The 24,944-nt window shown below is 38.5% G+C and overlaps 1 long non-coding RNA gene across 1 annotated transcript; it reads left to right on the top strand.

Annotated features, from left to right (window-relative positions):
* The first annotated feature begins 3,469 nt into the window (after positions 1-3,469).
* LOC120430935 (uncharacterized) lies at positions 3,470-10,357 on the top strand. Its single transcript, XR_005607774.2, has 3 exons — positions 3,470-3,663; positions 3,829-6,503; positions 6,559-10,357. It is a non-coding gene; the product is annotated as an uncharacterized LOC120430935 (long non-coding RNA).
* Positions 10,358-24,944: the final 14,587 nt, after the last annotated feature.

The raw sequence follows: 24,944 nt of genomic DNA, 5'->3' as shown, positions 1-24,944 counted from the left end.
AAAATTTCCCATAGTTTCAGAGGAATTTGATAAAATACTGTAATACCAAAAGAATACCAAAATGTGGTGTTCGACCATTGACAAATTCGGCAATTTTGCAATATCAAAACAATACCATAAATTGGTATGATACCACATTTTGCTCTTGTATAATCCTTAAGACAAATTTTAAAAGGTGCAGGGATACCAAAATTTTGAATTGATACCAGAGAACGGTATTATTACGCATTTCCCTTGTTATTTACCCATGCTCAGGCCTTTGGGAGGAACCGGTAAAAAAATTCAAATAGGCAGCATCAGCCAGGCAAGCATCCAGAGAGGGTGAAGAAAATACCCACGAAATCGTTCCCTCTCCTTTGTTCTGCTGTTCATAAAGCCATTTCTTTACCCTTTTTCTTGGGAGGTGCGTAGACTAAACAAATTGTAGTGAAATTTGGTTATGCTTAGCCCACATAAAATAGAAATTATGATTATACTTACTCTATCAATGAGTCCAACTTTGTCAAAGGTAATCCAATTAGGAAGGAACGTATTCCCTAATGTCGTTAACGTAGTCTCATAGCCAAACATGAATTGTTTTGCAGTTTGCTTCTCCAAAGGTAATATTTTAGTTTGTCGTATCAATAAGTTCAAAGGCAAGCGAAATAGATAACTATGTTTGGAAGCCACTTGAGCAATGCTCTGGAATACATTTATTTTTGTTAGGGTACCGTATTAATGACAACAGCTCTATACAGCAATTCCCCACGAAAACAGTACGATTCAAAAAAAATGTTTTCCGATCGGGCTCAAAATTTTTCTGGGGGATCCTTGGCCGAAATAATTACACCCGTATTTTTTTGATTGGCCATTAGGGTGACCTACGCCGTGTTAGGGTGGTTCAAAAAATGGCAATTTTCGTCGATTTTCGCAAAAACCACTTTTTTTAAAAAATCATATCTCCGCGCCATTTCATCCGATTTTAGCTGTCCTAGACGCAAAAGAAAGGTGATTAGTTTGGCTATTTGGGAAAAATAGTAAGAAGTTTTAAAAATCTAGCTTAACATTTGAAAAGGTTGAATGAAAACATAAAATGCTGTTTTGAAGGTCTCGGGACCAAAGAGCCTATGTCTGAAAATATTTTTATCGGATTCCTCGGAAAATTTCACATAACATATCAAAAAATGGTGAAGTTATGTTTTCGATACTCTGAGATACGATTTTTTGAAAATAAAAACTGGGTTTTTCGACGCATCACGCGCAAAAATGGGAAAATGACGAAAACGGGAAAAAATCGACTTTTTTCACTAAAACTGCGATAACTTTTAAATTTCAGCGATGATCTATACATGTTAGGATACCAAAATTTTATTAAAAGACGCAACTTTTGGTACCAAAACATCTATAGGTCATCGCTGAAATTTTAAAGTTATCGCAGTTTTAGTGAAAAAAGTCGATTTTTTCCCGTTTTCGTCATTTTCCCATTTTTGCGCGTGGCGCGTCGAAAAATCCAGTTTTTATTTTCAAAAAATCGTATCTCAGAGTATCGAAAACATAACTTCACCATTTTTTGATATGTTAAGTGAAATTTTCTAAGGAATCCGATAAAAATATTTTCAGACATAGGCTCTTTGGTCCCGAGGCCTTCAAAACAGCATTTTAAGTTTTCATACGACCTTTTCAAATGTTAAGCTAGATTTTTGAAACTTCTTACTATTTTTCCCAAACAGTCAAACTAATAACCTTTCTTTTGCGTCTAGGACAGCTAAAATCGGACGAAATGGCGCGGAGATATGACTTTTTTAAAAAAGTGGTTTTTGCGAAAATCGACGAAAATTGCCATTTTTCGAACCACTCTAACACGGCGTAGGTCACCCTAATGGTCAAACAAAAAAATATGGGCCCAATTATTTCGGCCAGGGATCCCCCAGAAAAAAATTGAGCTCGATCGGAGAACTTTTTTTTCGAATCATGCTGTTTTCGTGGGGAATTGCTGTATACTTAAGGCTGGTGAATTACAAAACTCGATATTTTAGAAATTGATGCCAGTGAATGCTTCTACGAACTGTCAACCCCATACAAACGTAGCGTTATTGGTATGGTACCAGTCTGGTACCCACTTTTTGGATCGTTTACCCCAAAAATGTTTGAAATAGGGCAAATATTACACGTTTTGTCGCGCTCTACTATTAGAAATTCGATTTATAAATAATTTGTGTTTGTTTATTTTTCGAAGAATTTGAGTTCGTGAGTAAAATGTTAAAGTGTTCCAATGATTTTATTGACGATTCGATGGATTTACTGGATTCGATTGCTTTAGTAAAGGGAAGAAACCGTCACAACCTTTGTAAATGCCGGTCTCGATACTCTTCAAGGTTGTTCCCCTCAAAACAGAGAAAGTTTTACTTTTTCAGATAATAATAAAATTGAATATAAAAAACAATCCATGGAATTTTCATAAACATTTTTTAATTGTTTCTTATTTAATTAATGTAAAACAAAACGGGAAAATGCTTTGACAAGAGTAACAATTGCTTAACCAGGAAGAAAAAACTTCAGAGGATTCAGAACAAAATTCTGAACAAGGGTTTCCAGCAAGGCCTCAGACTGGCAAGTAATTAATAATTACTTTGATCTTTGGATGTTATGTCGAATAAGATAAATGATGCATTTCGACAAAAATCATTGCAGTCTTCAGCTGCATTGATCCGCTTATTATATAGTTTATAAGTTAGTTTTAAGGTATCCCTATTCCCTTTTGTACATGTAGGACCTCCTACATTTGAAATCACTGAATAGCGAAAGCTACAATATTTCATGAATAAATGAAAGTTGTTAGTATTTAAAATTGAGGTGAAAAGTCATCGATTGTGATTGGACACTCAATAATAGTTTAACTGAATGAATGTACATGGAAGAGAAAAACTGAATAAATATAAATTAGAAAAAAAAATAAAAAAAATAAAAAAATAGACCACAGGAGCTTGGCTTTCGGTCAGCATAATGACGTCATAGTCACAATCATGGCAATTCAGGAAAAACTCGTCCACTTTACTTTTTAGTCCTCGTACGTTCTGGTAGTAGAAGATAAGTGAAGGCTTTGAGAGCCAGTCTGTTTTCCGGTAGTTTTTTCTTTTGTGATCTGATCGTGTCATGGGTGATTGTCATAATAATTAAATAATGCATTCATAAGTAAGTGTTTTGGGACAGCACTACTGTTTTCTGGATATTTTCGTTCTTTTGTGTCGCTGTTTGTGCATGGGTGATTGTCATAATAATTAAATAATGCTTCTATGAAAGAGTTTGAGACGAGCTGTTTCTCACGAATAATTTTGTCTTTGTGTCGCTTTTGTAGAAATGGGGTATTGGTCATAATAATTAAATAATCTTATAATTGAAGTGCTTTGAGGACGCGAGTCGTATTCTAGCGATAATTTTGTCTTTTTGTGTCGCTGTTTGTGAATGGAGATTGGTCATAATAATTAAATAATGCCTTCATAAGTGAAGTGCTTCTGAGGACGCGCAGTCCTGTTTTCTCGTGATAATTTTCGTCTCTTTTGTGTCGCTGTTTGTGTGCATGGGGTGATTGGTCATAATAATCGAATAATGCCTTCATAAGTGCAGTGCTTCTGGGGACGCGCAGTTTTGTTTTCTCGCGATAATTTTCGTCTCTTTTGTGTCGCTGTTTGTGTGCATGGGGTGATTGGTCATAATAATCGAATAATGCCTTCATAAGTGAAGTGCTTCTGGACCCGTCCTGTTTGTGTCGCTTTTTGTGTGTGCATGGGGTGATTGGTCATAATAATCGAATAATGCCTTCATAAGTGCAGTGCTTCTGGGGACGCGCAGTTTTGTTTTCTCGCGATAATTTTCGTCTCTTTTGTGTCGCTGTTTGTGTGCATGGGGTGATTGGTCATAATAATCGAATAATGCCTTCATAAGTGCAGTGCTTCTGGGGACGCGCAGTCCTGTTTTCTCGCGACAATTTTCGTCGTAAATGATCGTAAAAATTTAACATTCAGTTTTAGTATTAACTCATCAAACTATCGATTTTATGAAGAGTAAAGCGTCATTTATTTACTATTTTTGAAATTTGCTCGCGTTATCTAAATGGTAAAAACAGTAAAAATATACTGATAAGTCCAGCCCATAGCACTACTGCTCGGCTGGCACGCGTACGATAAAAATAAACTATTTTAAATAATCAATTATCTATCTTTCCGCAGCCGGCTGCCTAAGATTTAAAAAATTTCAACCGATAAACAAAATGCTCATGGTCACATCACTGCCACTCGTGAATCCTGACCTCATACCCATCTACTAACCCCCTCAAAACTCATGTGATACTTTGTGGGAGAAGCAGTCGATTGGGCGGTCTCTATCACTCAAGTATCGGACTAACATTCCCATCCACTTCCCCGTGACCCTACCACTGGTCGTGGCCGGCGCCGGTATTGATCAGCATGATAGGGGCCTTTGAGAAGTTGCGAAGCGAGGAAAGATAGCACCCACCCATCTTCCACGGCTCGTGGATGTAACTTCTGGAGGTCCTGGTCAATAACGGAGTAGCAACTGCGGGTGGGCACCTATGCTTATGCTTATGCTTATGCTCGTACGTTCTGGTAGTAGAATCGAATGTGCTCACACGTTCCACTAGCGTTGGTGTCTGTTGACGAAGGCTGGATAGGAGCCTACGATTCCGGCAAAGGCTCACGGGCTGCTCGGCCATGCTGGTGTCTTGTACTCGGTCGAGAACTGAAAGCTGGAGAATTTTCAGAGCACGAAGTCATTTGATTTGAACGGTACTCGCCTGTGGGGGCGGCTTGGGAAACCCCCTCTCGATCTCCGAACACAGGACCGGGACGGTTGGCTGGGAACTCGACTGCGACGGAGTGATCGGGGGCTTTCATAGTGCCGTATACCGTGCGTCCCGGTGATGGTCGTGTCGTCAGGTGGCTGTCTTGGCGTGGGTCACGTCGTTCAGGACATGGGCTGGAATCCGAGAAAATGTTAAGGTCGAAACAGTCATTCGAGCTGGTGATTGGATACTGGCCTGTGAAAGTAGGTTGGAAGACCCCCTCACGACATCTGAACGCAGGTCCGGGACGGCTGTGCTGGTCGCTGGCTGGGAACGCGACTGCGTCAGAGCGTTTGGGGGCTTCCTTACGACCATATAACATGCGCCCCGGTGATGACAAGGCAGCAATATGAGAAGTCGTTCCGTGTAAGGCCAACCGATGGCAAGAATTCGAAGGACTGTCAGGGCACGGTAAATCTGATAACGGATGGTACTCGCCTGTGAATGTGGCCTGGAAGACCCCCTCCTGACACCCGAACACAGGCCCGGGACGGCTGTGCTGGTCGCTGGCTGAGAGCTCGACTGTGACGGGGTGATTGAGAGCTTCCATAGGATTTTCTAACTGGCGTCCCGGTGATGACAGAGCGGCAAATGATGGCTGACTAAGACGTTGCGAGATTATTCCAGGCGGCTCTGTTCGCTGCATACAGAGCTTAGCTCTGTTCAACCATACAGAGCAGGTAAAGAGTTTTTATTGAGCATGTAGACTAGGCCGTCCCAAAAAAAATTAAAAGTTGTCAAATCTTCGGTGCTCACCCCTAGAATGATAGATTAGGATGCCAGGAACAATGTTTTCATACAACAAAAAAATCCCAGAAATGGTTTACAACTCGCGCGCGGAGCTTGAATGAAAATGGTGCATTTTTCGAGTATTTTTCAGAAATGTGCGTAACAATCATACTAAAGTCATTCAAATTTGGTCGCCTTGGGCTTCAAGTTATAGTTTAATGTCCCCTGAACAAATTCCTGTACAGACATAGTCCATAAAAGCTTGTGTTTGGGCATGGCAGGGCGTTTTAGGGAGAAAAATGTGTATTTTTAGGCAAAAAATTTCAAAAATCGCTCCCCAAAACGAGCCAAAAAATTTTGCAGCCAAAACTAATGCATTCAGCTTATAGGAAATTTTACGCAGATCATTTTGCTTTTTTTAACATTCAATTTATGTCCACGCAAAGCCGAGATATTTGCATTTTAGTGAACAAAAAGTGACGTTTTTTCAAAATTCTTGGTATATAAGCGTTTTTAGTATAAAACATTGGCTACTATGATTAAAAACAGGAAGGCATATATTTTGCTCGCTCAAAAACGATATTTGTTAATAACCCAAGTAACCATCCAGCACTAACAAAAGTCACAAATCAGCAGTAAATTGGCACCTCTATTGCTGATTAGCCATTCAACAGCATTGGTTAATGCGAATCAGCACTTATTTAACAGCACAGTCAAAAGCTGTTATAGTGCTGATTTAAAGCCACGACTGGCAACACCTTCCAGATTTTTTTTTTATAAAACTGGCAACACGATTCTGGTTATGAGTGAAGAGTGAGAGAGAGGGAAAAAGCAAAACAAACTGTTCGCTCGCTCAGGCTCCTTCAAGTGGGCAGATATTTTTGAAAATTCGCTCAAATCCGAGCTCAAATCTTTCCTTATTTTGCAATCTTTTCATGTAAGTATGTGAAATAACTCTAAACATTACCAGTTTTTAACATAAATAATTTCAGTATTCCAACATCGTCTCGTTTCAACCATTCCAGTGAAAAGGCAGCTGGTGGTCCTGCGATCAGCCCCACCCGGGTAATGCTGCAGCATTCGATGGCCTGTGGGATGTCCGGAACGTGCAAGGAAGTTGAATGTATGCTGTTCGACGACGATCTGGGAGTCAGAAATTTGGTTTGTGTGAACCGTGCGAAAAATAGCTGAATAAAAACATTGTCCTAGGAGGTAACTGTAGGACAATCAAATAAATGTAAAAAGTGATTCATTGTACACAAAATTGCTTTATAGATAAATATGGTTTGTCAAATAAATCAATTGTTTTCCATTGGTTTCAAAAAAAGAGAAGAGAAAAACTTGTTATTTTGTGTTGACACGAACTAATAACCAGCTATAAAAACACATCAAACATTACTTCTCATTTAGCCGTGAGGACACGGGCTCTGGAATCACCACATCAGCGACGTCAACTACTATAATCACACAGATGTTCTAAAAATAATCGTCTTCGTTCATTCAGCAGGCAGTCGGTAACGCAGTATAGTAAACAAACCAAAAATAGAATAGAGAGAACGTGGAGCGGGCAATATTTTTGCCTCTCTGTTTATTTTTCCGCAGGGTTGGACATCAAAAGTAGAGAACAGCACTAAACCAGCCGAGTAAAGTCCAAAAGCGGCCATTATTCAGCACTATAGTAGCTGTCAGTGCTGAGGCAAAAACTGTTTAGCTTTTACCCGTAGCTGTAAAAGCGCATTTAGTGCCGAAGTATAGCTGATTATTAGTGCTGGATGGTTACTTGGGAACATTTCATGAAAAAACATGACATTTTCTCACAGTGTGACGTAAACGACAAATAATCATAAATCAAAATTAATTTTATTAAAGTTCATATCTCCATGCTGTAAACGTGATTTTTTTGTATGTACATTCGAATGAAACAAATTTATTTATAAAAAAAACTATTTTTTTCAAAAAAAGTTACCCCTTAGAGCGTTATTTGTTCATATCTACAAGAGCACAGAGCAGTACTTATAAATATGTCGTTTACGTCACACTGTGAGAAAATGTCATGTTTTTTAATGAAATGTTATTAACAAATATCGTTTTTGAGCGAGCAAAATAAAAATATCCAAAATATATGCCTTACCGTTTGTAATCATAGTAGCCAATGTTTTATGCTAAAAACGCTTATATACCAAGAATTTTGAAAATTCGTCACTTTTTGTTCACTAAAATGCAAATATCTCGGCTTTGCGTGGACATAAATTGAATGTTAAAAAAAGCAAAATGATCTGCGTAAAATTTCCTATAAGCTGAATGCATTAGTTTTGGCTGCAAAATTTTTTGGCTCGTTTTGGGGAGTGATTTTTGAAATTTTTTGCCTAAAAAATACACATTTTTCTCCCTAAAACGCCCTGCCATGCCCAAACACAAGCTTTTATGGACTATGTCTGTACAGGAATTTGTTCAGGGGACATTAAACTATAACTTGAAGCCCAAGGCGACCAAATTTGAATGACTTTAGTATGATTGTTACGCGCATTTCTGAAAAATACTCGAAAAATGCACCATTTTCATTCAAGCTCCGCGCGCGAGTTGTAAACCATTTTTGGGATTTTTTTGTTGTATGAAAACATTGTTCCTGGCATCCTAATCTATCATTCTAGGGGTGAGCACCGAAGATTTGACAACTTTTCATTTTTTTGGGACGGCCTAATGTAGACCTCGATGCGTCTCTGCGTTAGGGACTACGTCATCGTCATCGTCATCGCTTGTCCAGATCGGCACAGCATAAAGCATGGCAGGTCTGAAAATTTGTTTACAAATTTACAGTTTATTCATGAGACAAAGTCTAGAATTCCTGTTTATAAGGGTCCTGTGGTCTATTGGTTACAGGTTTCGTTTGATAAACGGAAGGCCGTGGTTTGAAACCCACATGGCTTGGCACCACCTTTCCTCGTACTTTTCACAAAATGTGCTTGGAGGGACAAAAAAAAACTGCTTAGCAAGAGTCCCGGGCTTTCGGGATTTCACTGGGAACACATCCTAAGTAGCGTAATAAAAAAGTGCACTTCAGTTCTGGCGACACATATGGAAAGTACAACAGCACAGGGGAAAGGAAAAATGTTACGGCGTGTGGATAGATCAACACACTTGCTCATCAATAGCGCGTGTGCTTTGTTCTCCAAATGCCGAAGAACAGCAAATTGGCAGCCTCTGCAGATCTAAAAATAGATCAGCAGGTCTACAATAGATCAAATAAATGGTCGCAGTGGACTCATGGCAATCAAACAAAAAAAAAATGCTGACCGAAACCTGGCTGGCAGCTCAATAAATGCTGTGCAGCTGTTCGGGAATGCTTTTGAAGTGTTCTCTACTCATCGCAATGCCAGAAACAGCCGTCGTACCGTGGGTGGCGGTGTACTCATAGCTGTTCGGAAGTCCTTGGATTCGACTGTATGCGCTGAAGCTGCTGCTGTAAATCTTGAACAAATCTTCGTCAAAATTCAGCTGAAGACGCAGAAGTTATTTGCCGGCTGTCTCTATCTACCTTCTGAAAAAAGTTACGAACATCAATTGGTGGACTTGCTGACCCAGGTGATTATATTGTGGTCGCAACGCGAGTTTGCGCGAACTCAAAAAGCAACGAGCTGCTGCCCTCGAGCGATACACCCAGCACCGCGGGCCGATTACACATGCTGTATTCAAAGCTGCCAGTTCACGATACAAATCCTACAACAAGCGCTGTTACAAAAGCTACATCCGCAAGACATAAGCAAATCTTCGTCGCAACCCGTCGCAGTTCTGGTCCTTTGCCGAATCCAAATACAAAGAAAATGACCTGCCCGCTACTATGGTTTAAGGTGAGACTGTAGCCAAAACGAACGCCGAAAAGTGCACCCTCTTCGCCCAACACTTTGCGTCTGTTTTTCAACAACCTGGTCCGGCGCCTGCCTCTGAACAGCATCTGGAACTGGTACCGCGCGACATCATTTGTGCTCAAATAGAGCTTTTGGGTTTGATATCACCTCGTCCGTCCTTGAGACTAACTTTTGTGATGTATCCCTGTTTACTCTACACAGTTAGCTGATCGGCAAACTCGTTCCCCATGATCCCACAGTGCCCAGGTACTCAGGCGGGACAGCTCCCGTAGTACGTCGATGCAGTCCTAAACGAGTTTGGACTCCACCCTTGCGGCTTTCAGAGCTAGCAGTGCTGCCTGGCTGTCCGAGAATATACCGATTTTCGCATGCCTATAGTTCTTACTAAGGCAATGCACAGTGCAGGAGTATATAGCATAGACTTCTGCTTGGGGCCATCTACCCATTGAGATGGATAGTTTGATCCCTGGTCTAAAGATCCCAGCTCCAGTGAGATTACCTATTTTGGAGCCATCTGTATAGAAGCAGATAGTTCCTGGTGGAAGTTCTGGCCCCCCAGCACACCAGAGCCTACGAGTTTCCCTTCGTTACCGACGTTTCGGCTTATATTTTGAAGCCTTCTTCATATACCGTGTGAATTGTAACAACTGCGACAACAAATACATCGGCATGACCAGCAATCTCCTAAAAACAAGATTGTCTGGACATCGTAGCGATGTCAACAGATTGGACAAACTGCTACAATCTGGACACAGCTACTCCGATGTAGAAGTACAAGCGACAAGGGAGAAGACAGCTATGATATCGCACTGTATCGACAGTGGTCACCGTTTCGATCTCACACAAGCAGAAATATTGGATCAAACCTTTAAGAGGTCGTCTCTCTCACTCCTTGAGATGATTTGGATCCATAACACCCAAGACACGGTCAACAAGAGAACCGACACGGATGGGCTAAACAGCACGTATGCTGGCATACTACACGTATTACACAAACACAAAACAAACCCCAAACAAAATAACACAATAACAACATCCCACCGTACAGTTAGATACAAACAGTTGTGCAGTGCAAACTACCAAACAGTAAATGTGTAAAACAAATCAAAATCCAGGACAAATACGTTAGTAATTACACAAAATAACCCCCCCCCCCCCCCCCCCTCTTAACCCAACATATTTCCCAATCCCAACAGTGATGTGCAGGAACATAAACAGACGGTTTACACATAGGACAAAACAAAACTTGACAAAGAACAACATCCTTGTAAGTACAAAAACACACGACAAACACAGAACAAAAAGTAATAGCATACTGATTTTTAGTGATCCAGTGAAGAAGGCTTCAAAATATAAGCCGAAACGTCGGTAACGAAGGGAAACGGTTGTTACTTTTATTCGACGGACTGAAAAGCCAAATTTGAAGAAAACTATAATTTGACAGTCGTTGCGAAATAAGTCTACGAGTTGTTTCAACTGTATCGTATGGAGTATCTATGTTGGGTCTCGCTTCCATGCAGTCTGTAACTGTTGTTACTAGAGGAGTTACATATGTCAAACTCCTTCATGAAGCGCAGGTGACCCGTTACCCGAGCAGGGGTAAATAACACGGGAATACCAAATTTTGGTATTACTTGGGCAAATAACAGGGACCAAAATGTGCCCTTGGTTGCCCAGTAATAGATGGTAAAATACCATGAAATCATACCAAAGTCTAGTATGTGGAAGGGCACAACAATACCAAACCATGTTATTCCAAGGGTAAAATAATACCTCAAAATAAAACCATTTCAATACCAAGTTGAGGTCTTCTGGATTATTGAACATTGCTTGAATACCGAAACTTGGTATTGCCATGGTTTTAATTTTAGGTATTCCCGCGCCCTTGGAAAATCAGATTTTGGTATTCCTGTGGTCTTCCAAATACATGATTTTGGTATGATTTCATGGTATTTTACCATCTATTACTGGGCAACCAAGAGCACATTTTGGTCGCTGGTATTTGCACAAGAAATACCTAAATTTGGTATTTTCATACCATTTTTAGTGCAACAGTTGCAGTTAGTGAAAAAACGGAAATGATCCATATGCAACAGCCAAATCTACTCACCTGATGATTCCATGTTGTTCTTAGTGATATTCTTCACCACATTGAATGCATTTGTCATTGATGAACGGCCTGTGCTTGAATTTCTTGAAGATTCTAAAAAATAACAAGATTGAAAAATAAGTGTTATTAAAATGAAACTGGATTGAAATTCACCAAAATTTTATAATCTGTCGATTAACTCGTTTTTCAAAGTATTTGGTTATCCCAACTTAGAGAAATCTCAACGCTTTAAAAAAAATCTTAGTGGGTATATAAAAAAAATTGAAAATCAGCTTTAACACTTTTGGGTTTCAAGTCATTTTAGCGCAAAATTAATTATCTCATCAAAAATTATAAAAAAATTCCCATAGTTTCAGAGGAATTTGATGAAACCTTTCAATACCAAAATAATACCAAAATGTGGCATCCTGACTTAGAAATTTTTCCACAATGTCAAGTCATTTCTTTAGGGGGTATATCAAAAATGTTTGAAATCAAGTTGGAAATTTCCGGTTTTCAATGAAAGCATTCGCTTTGAGACATCATTTTAGCGCAAAATTAATTATTTTGTCAAAATTGGTTAAAATTTTCCCATAGTTTCAGAGGAATTTGATAAAACACTTTAATACCAAAATAATACCAAAATGTGCCATCCTGACTTAGAAAATTTTCCACAATTTCAAGTCATTTCTTCAGGGGGTATATCAAAAATGTTTAAAATCAAGTTTGAAATTTCCGGTTTTCAATGAAAGATTCACTTTGAGACATCATTTTAGCGCAAAATTAATTATTTTGTCAAAATTGGTCAAAATTTTCCCATAGTTTCAGAGGAATTTGATAAAACACTGTAATACCAAAAGAATACCAATATGTGGTGTTCGACCATTGACAAATTCTGCAATTTTGCAATATCAAAACAATACCTTTTATTTGGTATGATAGCACATTTTGCTCTTGCATAATCCTTAAGGCTATCGGGCAGCAAATTCAAATTTTTTGGGAGAATATTTATTTCTCGAATTCTAAGATGTTTTTCAAAAAACCGTCTTTAACATATGTTGACAACATCCCAAAGTATCTCTGGGTAAAATTTGAACATGATTCATTGAGTTTTACGTAAAATATTGGCTATTTAATGGCATATTTTGGTATTATGTCGAATTCGCATGAATTTATTTATTTATTCGTCAAACATTCGTAGACTACATGATCGTTGCTTAGTTTCTAATTACAAGGGGGGAACATCTATCTTTGATTTTAGAACTGTTTTTTCATGGTGGATTTTGTCATTGTGAAATCGATTATGTTATTATATTTATTATAAGTTTCCATCATTCTATTCATGGGCCCGTGTTTGGCGTAGTCAGTTCTGTGGAAATGCAATGCGAAAGGCTCACGTGCTCTCAATACGCGTGTGGGTTCATAGAAATTTAATGTTTGTAACAACTCTGGAGAATTAATTCGGTTTGCAATAAGATCATTTACGAACGAGAGAGAAGCGAATTCACGACGCTTTACAAGTGTTTCTAAGCTTATTAACATACAGCGTGCAATATACGAAGGAAGAGGAAACACTGTCCACTAGGCCGTCCCAAAAAAATGAAAAGTTGTCAAATCTTCGGTGCTCACCCCTAGAATGATAGATTAGGATGCCAGGAACAATGTTTTCATACAACAAAAAAATCCCAAAAATGGTTTACAACTCGCGCGCGGAGCTTGAATGAAAATGGTGCATTTTTCGAGTATTTTTCAGAAATGCGCGTAACAATCATACTAAAGTCATTCAAATTTGGTCGCCTTGGGCTTCAAGTTATAGTTTAATGTCCCCTGAACAAATTCCTGTACAGACATAGTCCATAAAAGCTTGTGTTTGGGCATGGAAGGGCGTTTTAGGGAGAAAAATGTGTATTTTTTAGGCAAAAAATTTCAAAAATCACTCCCCAAAACGAGCCAAAAAATTTTGCAGCCAAAACTAATGCATTCAGCTTATAGGAAATTTTACGCAGATCATTTTGCTTTTTTTAACATTCAATTTATGTCCACGCAAAGCCGAGATATTTGCATTTTAGTGAACAAAAAGTGACGAATTTTCAAAATTCTTGGTATATAAGCGTTTTTAGCATAAAACATTGGCTACTATGATTACAAACTATGAAATTTTTTGCCTAAAAAATACACATTTTTCTCCCTAAAACGCCTTTCCATGCCCAAACACAAGCTTTTATGGACTATGTCTGTACAAGAATTTGTTCAAGGAACATTAAACTATAACTTGAAGCCCAAGGCGACCAAATTTGAATGACTTTAGTATGATTGTTACGCGCATTTCTGAAAATACTCGAAAAATGCACCATTTTCATTCAAGCTCCGCGCGCGAGTTGTAAACCATTTTTGGGATTTTTTTGTTGTATGAAAACATTGTTCCTGGCATCCTAATCTATCATTCTAGGGGTGAGCACCGAAGGTTTGACAACTTTTCATTTTTTTGGGACGGCCTACTGTCCACCCTAGTTTACGAAGAGCAAATAGTAAAAATTGTTTTTGCACTGATTCAATACGGGTTTCGTGTGTTTTGATGTGTGGACTCCACACGACGCTACAATATTCAAGAATAGAGCGAACATAAGCTATGAACAATGTTTTCAATGTATAGGGGTCCTTAAAGTTATAACTGAATCGTTTTATGAAGTTGAGCATATTAGTTGCTTTGAATACCATCGTGTTGTAATGTTCGATGAAAGCCATTTTAGAATCAAGTATGACTCCTAAATCTCTAACATTTGAACAGGTTTCAACTATCTGGTTGTCTAGTTTTACGTTTATATTTGGCTTATTTATTTTTCTGCTGAACAAGATCGATGTACACTTTTTAATGTTAAGTTGTAAAAGGCTACGACAGCACCATTCAAAGAATATATTGATTTCGTTCTGGAATCTTGAAGCGTCAGTTTCGTCTTTAATTTTCATAAACAATTTCATGTCATCTGCGTAAATCGAAACGTTGATATGCTTAAATATAAAGGATACATCATTTACGTAAAGAATAAAAAGTAATGGGCCTAAATGAGAGCCTTGAGGTACCCCGGAAGTAACATTGATGAGCCTAGATATGAGGCCATTAAATTTAACACATTGCGTGCGTTTTGTTAAGTAAGATTTAAGCCATGAAAGTAGATTAGAATCAACTCCGATTTTATCCAATTTGAAAAGAAGCATAGGAATGTCCACTCTGTCGAAGGCTTTGCTAAAGTCAGTATAGAGTGTCTGTACAGAGTTTTTGTTATCCATTTCATTCAATGTGTAGTTTACGAACGAGAGAAGATTAGTTGCGGTTGAGCGCCCTTTGAAAAATCCATGCTGTTTTTGTGTTATGTAGTCTTTTAATTGAGCAAACATTTTGTTGTTAACTATTGCCTCAAAGAGCTTGGGAATACATGAAATAAGAGCAATTCCACGGTAGTTTTTCACGTCAGATTTTCTACCAGATTTGAAAATTGGAACTAAATATGATTTCTTCCAAGCACTTGGGAATATTCCTGATTTTAATGATAGATTAAATAGCCAATAAAGCGGAGAAGCCAGTTCAGAGGCTACATTTTTTGCAAATTTTGGAGATATTCCATCTGGTCCGGTACTTTTTGAACTATCAAGAGCTTTAAGAGCCGCCTGAATTTCATCTAAGGATAAGCTATCGACTGTTATTTCGTTATTCGCTTGGGGTATAAAGGAAAAGTAGCTTCGGTCGCGATCGTTTTCATCAAAAGAGGTGTATACGCTTTCAAAAAAGTTTGCGAATAATTCACAAATTTCTGCACTGTTTTTGCCAATTTTATTGTCGAGAGACATATTTGACGGAAAATTACTACTTTTTAATTTTGATTTGACAAAATTGAAAAACTCTTGATTTTCGATTCTACCTTTCTATGATACTTTTCAAATTCAAATTGGATGGTGACTTCTAACTGACTGCATATTTGTAGATACTCTTCAAGTTTTTGGCTATTGCTTTTGTAAGCTTTGTGAGCTTTTTGTTTTCTATTTTTAAGGTTTTTAACCTCTCTTGTAAACCAAGGCGGGTGTTTGTCAATTGTGCGTCTTTTTCTTCGTATTGGGACGCTTTCATCGAGGATGTCGTATATAATGCTATAGAAAGTGTTAACTGCTAGCTCGATGTTCGTTTCTTTCTCTAGTAATGCTTTCCAATCAATAGTCTACGTTTGATTAAGGGATAATTGGCATTATTGTAATCAGGAATTTCTTCGTAATCTGAACCATCTGGTCTGTTATTAGCCTTATGCACGAAAAGTGAAAATTCAATTGCTGTGTGATGAGCTTCATTTTTCCGAAGTGGATTATTTGCTTCAGTCACACAGAAGTCTTCAGTCATATTAGTAAAAAGAAGATCAAGAAAGCGATTATTTTGATTTTTAACATGATTAATTTGATTTAGGCCGAGAGAGTACATTTTATCAAAAATGAATTGTAATCTATCACTTTCCCCTAAGATGGGAATAAGAATAGACTCGTTTTCTGCGTCAACCATGAAGTCGACAGCACCGAGATTGAAATCGCCATACAAATGTATTTTGGATTCGGGATCTAGACTGGAGATAATTTTTTCAGCGTTCCTGAAGAAATCTTCATATGAGCTGAGTGGCGATAACGGGGGAAAATACACAGATGCAAAGATGTGAGTCTCTTTTGCAATCTGAGCTTTGACCCATACGTGTTCAAAATGTGCAAAAACGTCAGAATCAAGTTTTTCTGAGTCAAAATCGGTTTTAATGGCGACTAAAACGCCGCCTCCTGACTTTTTCCCGGATGATAACAGATTTCTATCATTCCTGAATACTCGCTTTTTTGGCTCGTTTTGGGGAGTGATTTTTGAAATTTTTTGCCCAAAAAATACACATTTTTCTCCCTAAAACGCCCTGCCATGCCCAAACACAAGCTTTTATGGACTATGTCTGTACAGGAATTTGTTCAAGGGACATTAAACTATAACTTGAAGCCCAAGGCGACCAAATTTGAATGACTTTAGTATGATTGTTACGCGCATTTCTGAAAAATACTCGAAAAATGCACCATTTTCATTCAAGCTCCGCGCGCGAGTTGTAAACCATTTTTGGGATTTTTTTGTTGTATGAAAACATTGTTCCTGGCATCCTAATCTATCATTCTAGGGGTGAGCACCGAAGATTTGACAGCTTTTCATTTTTTTGGGACGGCCTACTGTCCACCCTAGTTTACGAAGAGCAAATAGTAAAAATTGTTTTTGCACTGATTCAATACGGGTTTCGTGAGTTTTGATGTGTGGACTCCACACGACGCTACAATATTCAAGAATAGAGCGAACATAAGCTATGAACAATGTTTTCAATGTATAGGGGTCCTTAAAGTTATAACTGAATCGTTTTATGAAGTTGAGCATATTAGTTGCTTTGAATACCATCGTGTTGTAATGTTCGATGAAAGTCATTTTAGAATCAAGTATGACTCCTAAATCTCTAACATTTGAACAGGTTTCAACTATCTGGTTGTCTAGTTTTACGTTTATATTTGGCTTATTTATTTTTCTGCTGAACAAGATCGATGTACACTTTTTAATGTTAAGTTGTAAAAGGCTACGACAGCACCATTCAAAGAATATATTGATTTCGTTCTGGAATCTTGAAGCGTCAGTTTCGTCTTTAATTTTCATAAACAATTTCATGTCATCTGCGTAAATCGAAACGTTGATATGCTTAAATATAAAGGATACATCATTTACGTAAAGAATAAAAAGTAATGGGCCTAAATGAGAGCCTTGAGGTACCCCGGAAGTAACATTGATGAGCCTAGATATGAGGCCATTAAATTTAACACATTGCGTGCGTTTTGTTAAGTAAGATTTAAGCCATGAAAGTAGATTAGAATCAACTCCGATTTTATCCAATTTGAAAAGAAGCATAGGAATGTCCACTCTGTCGAAGGCTTTGCTAAAGTCAGTATAGAGTGTCTGTACAGAGTTTTTGTTATCCATTTCATTCAATGTGTAGTTTACGAACGAGAGAAGATTAGTTGCGGTTGAGCGCCCTTTGAAAAATCCATGCTGTTTTTGTGTTATGTAGTCTTTTAATTGAGCAAACATTTTGTTGTTAACTATTGCCTCAAAGAGCTTGGGAATACATGAAATAAGAGCAATTCCACGGTAGTTTTTCACGTCAGATTTTCTACCGGATTTGAAAATTGGAACTAAATATGATTTCTTCCAAGCACTTGGGAATATTCCTGATTTTAATGATAGATTAAATAGCCAATAAAGCGGAGAAGCCAGTTCAGAGGCTACATTTTTTGCAAATTTTGGAGATATTCCATCTGGTCCGGTACTTTTTGAACTGTCAAGAGCTTTAAGAGCCGCCTGAATTTCATCTAAGGATAAGCTATCGACTGTTATTTCGTTATTCGCTTGGGGTATAAAGGAAAAGTAGCTTCGGTCGCGATCGTTTTCATCAAAAGAGGTGTATACGCTTTCAAAAAAGTTTGTGAATAATTCACAAATTTCTGCACTGTTTTTGCCAATTTTATTGTCGAGAGACATATTTGACGGAAAATTACTACTTTTTAATTTTGATTTGACAAAATTGAAAAACTCTTGATTTTCGATTCTACCTTTCTATGATACTTTTCAAATTCAAATTGGATGGTGACTTCTAACTGACTGCATATTTGTAGATACTCTTCAAGTTTTTGGCTATTGCTTTTGTAAGCTTTGTGAGCTTTTTGTTTTCTATTTTTAAGGTTTTTAACCTCTCTTGTAAACCAAGGCGGGTGTTTGTCAATTGTGCGTCTTTTTCTTCGTATTGGGACGCTTTCATCGAGAACGTTAAGAACACTTAAAATTTGAAATGATGAATATGAACGAAAAATCAAAGTCGCTCGAGACGGGGTTCGATCCTCCGTCCTTTGGATTGGTAAGCAAAAATGCTAACCACTAGGCCATGAGGACTTGGTGAGCGTGGACTGGAATTAGGAATACTGTTACAGAGAGCGAGTTGTGGCGCTATAACCACGGCAAATAGTGTCCAGGGCATTCGTGGAAATACAATGTCCCATCCCAGAGGGTCCCGGAGTACCAAACCTTCTTAGCATGGTGCTCCCAACGAATACAACCAAATCTCGGAGCGTATGGTGGTGTGTCCCCACGCTTCTTCCTCCCCTGTCGATTCAGAATTGTGTTGTTGTTCGAACACTCAGTGCTCAAACTCAACCCAATTACGAGTCATCTCTGCGATACGGCTTTACGCAGTAGGCCTGGCCGCTTTAACGCTTGTGATGTTTCAATGCATTTTCGATGCAATGGCGCACTACAAATGTTAATAAATGACAAGAAGAGTGCTAGGCGTCATCTAACCTAAGGCACTCTCCAGGATCCCTTCGAAAGATTGGCTGCGCTAGGGTCTGATTAGATTAGATTAGATTAGATTAGTATTGGGACGCTTTCATCGAGGATGTCGTATATAATGCTATAGAAAGTGTTAACTGCTAGCTCGATGTTCGTTTCTTTCTCTAGTAATGCTTTCCAATCAATAGTCTACGTTTGATTAAGGGATAATTGGCATTATTGTAATCAGGAATTTCTTCGTAATCTGAACCATCTGGTCTGTTATTAGCCTTATGCACGAAAAGTGAAAATTCAATTGCTGTGTGATGAGCTTCATTTTTCCGAAGTGGATTATTTGCTTCAGTCACACAGAAGTCTTCAGTCATATTAGTAAAAAGAAGATCAAGAAAGCGATTATTTTGATTTTTAACATGATTAATTTGATTTAGGCCGAGAGAGCACATTTTATCAAAAATGAATTGTAATCTATCACTTTCCCCTAAGATGGGAATAAGAATAGACTCGTTTTCTGCGTCAACCATGAAGTCGACAGCACCGAGATTGAAATCGCCATACAAATGTATTTTGGATTCGGGATCTAGACTGGAGATAATTTTTTCAGCGTTCCTGAAGAAATCTTCATATGAGCTGAGTGGCGATAACGGGGGAAAATACACAGATGCAAAGATGTGAGTCTCTTTTGCAATCTGAGCTTTGACCCATACGTGTTCAAAATGTGCAAAAACGTCAGAATCAAGTTTTTCTGAGTCAAAATCGGTTTTAATGGCGACTAAAACGCCGCCTCCTGACTTTTTCCCGGATGATAACAGATTTCTATCATTCCTGAATACATTAAAGTTGCTAGAGAAAACCTCTTCGCTTAAAATACTAGCGTCCCAACTGGTCTCCGTGCCAAGAATAGCAGTATAAAGGCATCCGCTGATAGCTTGATTAATAGTGTCGATTTTTGCGGCACTTTTCATTCTATTGAAGTTTTGACAGTAAGTCAAAATTTCAATTAAATTATTAGACGCAGTGGTTGGACTTGTCAAAATTAAATTATCGCTAGCTTCACATGAAGGCGTCATTAGTTCATAAAATTTCCTGTTTCCGAAAAAGAGCTACGTTGCGCTGGCCGGAACATCCAGCTAGGTGTTTCACTGTATACCTGTGCGCTTCTATGTATTAGCTGAGCTTGGGTGGGCTGTTGCTGTTGATGAAGTTGTGGTTGCTGTTGTGCCGGTGGTGTAGGGTCCTATGCGACGCAAGTCAAACTTGCATGCGTATATCGCGCTTGCATCACACCTTGTATGCAACCCATGCATGATTGCGGATTATGACAGAAGAGCGCGTGGTGGATTGTTGTTAGTAAGCCACCGGCCTGTGCGGAGGGAATAATTGTGAGTCGTACGGACAGACGCGACGAATCGATGGCTAGCGGGCGGACGGGTGGAAGGCCATCATAAAACAATAGTTGTGCACACGGAGCGAGACACAGAGATTAATTAGGACTCAATTTGGCGACGAGGATAAAAAAAAATAATCGCGGCCGACAAAATGAAAAGTGTTTTTGTTTGTTTGTTTTCCACAGTGTGTGTGCTTATTTTTTGGTTCAACCGCGGATGCTGTGCAGCATCTCATATTTGTAAGGGAAAGTGCTGACATGTTAGAGAAAAATGTGAAATTGTGAGATTGTGAAAAAAAAATGTTTTTGTTTTGGTTTCTGTGTATGATTATTAGTAATGACGTTTGTTAGAGCTTTATTTTAAAAACAGTAAACATAGACCAAAGGTAATAAAAAAGGTGAGAGTTAGAACAAAGTGAATTGCTTCGAAAAGTTACTAAGTTTATGTTGATTTAAATTCTGCTTAGCTGTTTTGTTTTGGAAGTTTATGTTAGGGATGTTAGCAACGTTATTTTAAAATATTAAGTTTGAAAAAATAAAATCAGCTGGAAGTGTAAGTTGGTTGCAAACAGCAGGAACAGGGTTTTTAAAAAAAGTTGGTAACACATACGTATTGGTACAATTGTGTGCATACAATCTTAACTGAAGCGAAAGTTATCATTTTGTATTTTGAATGTACGTAAACGAGAAAACTGATGGTGAGCAAAATCTAAGATCGAGCTAAGATTTCTTTTGAGATGAGAAGATCTTGTGTTTGCAGTGTGTTGCACAGAATAGCACAGATAAACAGATATGATCTAAAAAAAAAGGGTTTTCAGTCGTTGCTGAGATGCGCTTTGGCCATCGTCGAAATGTGCAATAAATGTGCAGTGTGGATCGATAAGAGGTTCGGCCATCGTTGAGATGTGCAAGAGATCGATAAGAGGTTCGGCCATCGTTGAGATGTGGAAGAGATCGATGCCTGCGTGGATCGATATAAGGTTCGGCCATCGTTGGGATGTGCAAAAGATCGAAGCCTGTGTGGATCAATTGGAAGCTCGGCTATCGCTGGGTTGTGTTAGAGTTCGATATGAGCCGATTTATTCAGATGTGCAACCGATAACTGCGTGGATCGTTAAGAGGTTGAGCCATCGTTGAGAAGTGGAAGAGTTTGATATGAAGTTGAAATGTGCCAGAAATAGATACCAATATAGAACAATATGAGGTTCGATAGACGTTGAGACGTGATAGAAATTGAGGCCTGGAGGACTCGATGAATGATTGCCACTGGTATGTAAATGTTAAATAACGGTAAGTCTTCCATTGATGGAATCATCAGAAGACAGGCAAATGGGTTTTAGGTATTGTAATGCAGGGTGATCTGCTGCAAGTTTCCGAGTAAATGTGAAAAAAAAACAAAAAAAGTTTAATGATGAAGAACTCGTTGTAAACCTACTGATGGTGATGAAGTCCAACTGTTTTGAGATCATTGAGACGCAGAAATTTAAGATAAGATAACAATTTGTTTAGATAGGATGTAGGGTGTTAATGACACCTAAATCGGCAAAGAATTGTAAGTCAAGCAATCTTAGAAATGTGAAAAAATGACAATTGTCTGACAAACTTCACGGTACAGAGTAGGGTTGGCACGGTACATGGTACAAAATAGGGTTGGCATCCAGGATTTCAGGATGAAGAGTCAATGGAAAAATATCACTTGTTATAGTTGGAACTGAGAGTTTTATTGACGATGGTGTTGTGCGGATTGATACAGAGACCTGGGATAGGCATATGAACCCTGGACCAGTGTTGTTAATTAACGATGGAAAAAAAACTATCATTCGATAATTCTTGCACAAAAATGTCAGAAGGTATAGTGACCGTCACTATAGCTTGTGTGTTTTCTTATTTTATTCGCACATTCGCCAAAGATTATTTTGTTTTTTCAGAAAACCGAAATGCGAAATTGTGGGATTTTCTTAACACGAGATAGAGAACGATTATTTTTGTTGCTGAGAATCATGCAGTTGAAAAGGGCAGAATATTAGGAGATGATATTTCGGGCATGATAATTATAGTTGCTGAGAATTGAAAGTATGATATTTTTTTTATCCCTGAACAGTACGCTTTGTCTCGTTTACGAGGCGATGCTTGGTCTAGGTCACGTTGCAAGGATGTTCGTAGACAGTTCCTTTGAACCAACTCAAAGACGATAGAAGAAAAAAAAGCTGGCGACAAAGAGCTTAGGATGGAGGAAAAGGTAGGAGTTTCATGCTTATTGGTATAGTATGTTTTGCTGAATTTTGGAGTTGAACGTGCTGAGAATAGAACTTGCATTTACAACTGAGATGATCGATAATTGTAGGGTGTTTGGTAGAGAATTCCCATTGAATCAGTTTTGCTTTAATGAAAAAACGGTATATTTCTGCACAGAAAACTAAATAATAATAAAAAAAAAGTTTTTAGGAAGCAGTGCCAAATAAGAAAGGGTGGTAATCTTAACCTGGTTTGGAAAGGAAGATTCAGTTTGTCCGTGAAGAAAGTATAATTATTATTTAAGAGAGAGTAAATTGATTGAATCCTAATTTGCGATTGCTGTGCAGGAGATTCCCTTCATTGAGACTGTTGAATTATCTGGAATTCTTTACTGTAGTAATATTAGTATTTGATGGTACTGATGCATGAAAGAATGCAAGCAATCTTAGTATATTGCCATCGTTAGTAGAGTGTAAAAAAAAAGTTTTTTTTCTTCAAGAAGAGTTTTATTTTGGAATCGCATGAGACATATTAGTTTTAGGCATATTTATTCTAGCAATTCTTCTTCGAATGTTTGAGAGTCAATTCATTGGAGAATTTAGAGCATTGTGCGTTTTGAATAATCGTATTCTAGTTGTGGAATACGAACGGGTGGAAGGCCATCATAAAACAATAGTTGTGCACACGGAGCGGGACACAGAGATTAATTAGGACTCTACAGGTGGGTGTTCCCGAGCAGGGGTAAATAACACGGGAATACCAAATTTTGGTATTACTTGGGCAAATAACAGGGACCAAAATGTGCCCTTGGTTGCCCAGTAATAGATGGTAAAATACCATGAAATCATACCAAAGTCTAGTATGTGGAAGGGCACAACAATACCAAACCATGTTATTTCAAGGGTAAAATAATACCTCAAAATCAAACCATTTCAATACCAAGTTGAGGTCTTCTGGATTTTTGAACATTGCTTGAATACCAAAACTTGGTATTGCCATAGTTTAATTTTTAGGTATTCCCGCGCCCTTGGAAAATCAGATTTTGGTATTCCTGTGGTCTTCCAAATACATGATTTTGGTATGATTTCATGGTATTTTACCATCTATTACTGGGCAACCAAGAGCACATTTTAGTCGCTGGTATTTGCACAAAAAATACCTAAATTTGGTATTTTCATACCATTTTTAGTGCAACAATTGCAGTTAGTGAAAAAAAGGAAATGATCCATATGCAACAGCCAAATCTACTCACCTGATGATTCCATGTTGTTCTTAGTGATATTCTTCACCACATTGAATGCATTTGACATTGATGAACGGCCTGTGCTTGAAGTTCTTCAAAAATCAAACCATCCACATTAACGACCCCCGGGTCTTTTGTGGTCTCTATTGCAAGTTTCTGCTCGAACCTAGGAGTCCGAAGGCTTGAATGGGGAGAGCACCCAAACCTCTTTTTACTCCAAGGAACCTTCCACCCCAGTGTTTGAACTGACGACCTTTGGATTGCGAGTCCAACCGCCGCCAGCGATTCCACCGGAGTAGGCTTGGTTTGGTGTGTTGTTTGTACTTATGGCATGGAAACGACTCCTACACCTGGAATGACTTAACGGCCTAACAACCAAGGCCGGGACCGACATTTTACTTCCTCATCCGATGGAAGGTTGGAGCAGATGGGAATCGAACCCAGAATCATCCGCTTACAAAGCGGACAGCGTAACCATTCGGCCACGCACTGCCACGCCTTAAAACGAAGTTCTTGAAGATTCTAAAAAATAACAAGATTGAAAAATAAGTGTTATTAAAATGAAACTGGATTGAAATTCACCAAAATTCTATAATCTGTCGATTAACTCGTTTTTCAAAGTATTTGGTTATCCCAACTTAGAGAAATTTCAACGTTAAAAAAAACTCTTAGTGTGTGTGTGTGTGTGTGTGCAACCAATCAAACGGGACCACGCGGTCGCTTCTTACAAATTGAGTTGTTTCCATGTATTTAAGTTAGTTTACATTCTATACATGCAAATAACTCGCATAGGCATTTGGATGGTGTTAGCTCTGCCGAGCTTCGGTGACCCATTTCTACGCAGGCTAGCCGTGCGCGAGGTACCTCAGGTTGAATCGACAAGCCCCGCCCTAAAGAACGTTTGCATCAATCGGATTCAAACGTTATTTAGAACTTCCGAGCCCTTGTCAAGTGGACAAAGACCCAGCACGTATATAGTTTTAGTGGTAATAGTGTTCTTAAGGCTTGAGGTCAGGCCGGCGGGACGTTTTTTTTCGCTTTTTTGTTTACCTTAGTGTCGCTCTCCGCGCGAGCGGCGAATGCGACGAAAACTCTCTCGTTGCTGTGCCGTGCTGCCAGCATGTGTGTTTTGCACTATAGTCAAGACACGAATTCAAAAAAGGTTCTTATTTTTGGT

This window comes from Culex pipiens, unplaced genomic scaffold (assembly GCF_016801865.2).
Source record: "Culex pipiens pallens isolate TS unplaced genomic scaffold, TS_CPP_V2 Cpp_Un0004, whole genome shotgun sequence".
Classification (NCBI taxonomy): domain Eukaryota; kingdom Metazoa; phylum Arthropoda; class Insecta; order Diptera; family Culicidae; genus Culex; species Culex pipiens.
This window is presented reverse-complemented; position numbering and strand designations above follow the sequence as displayed.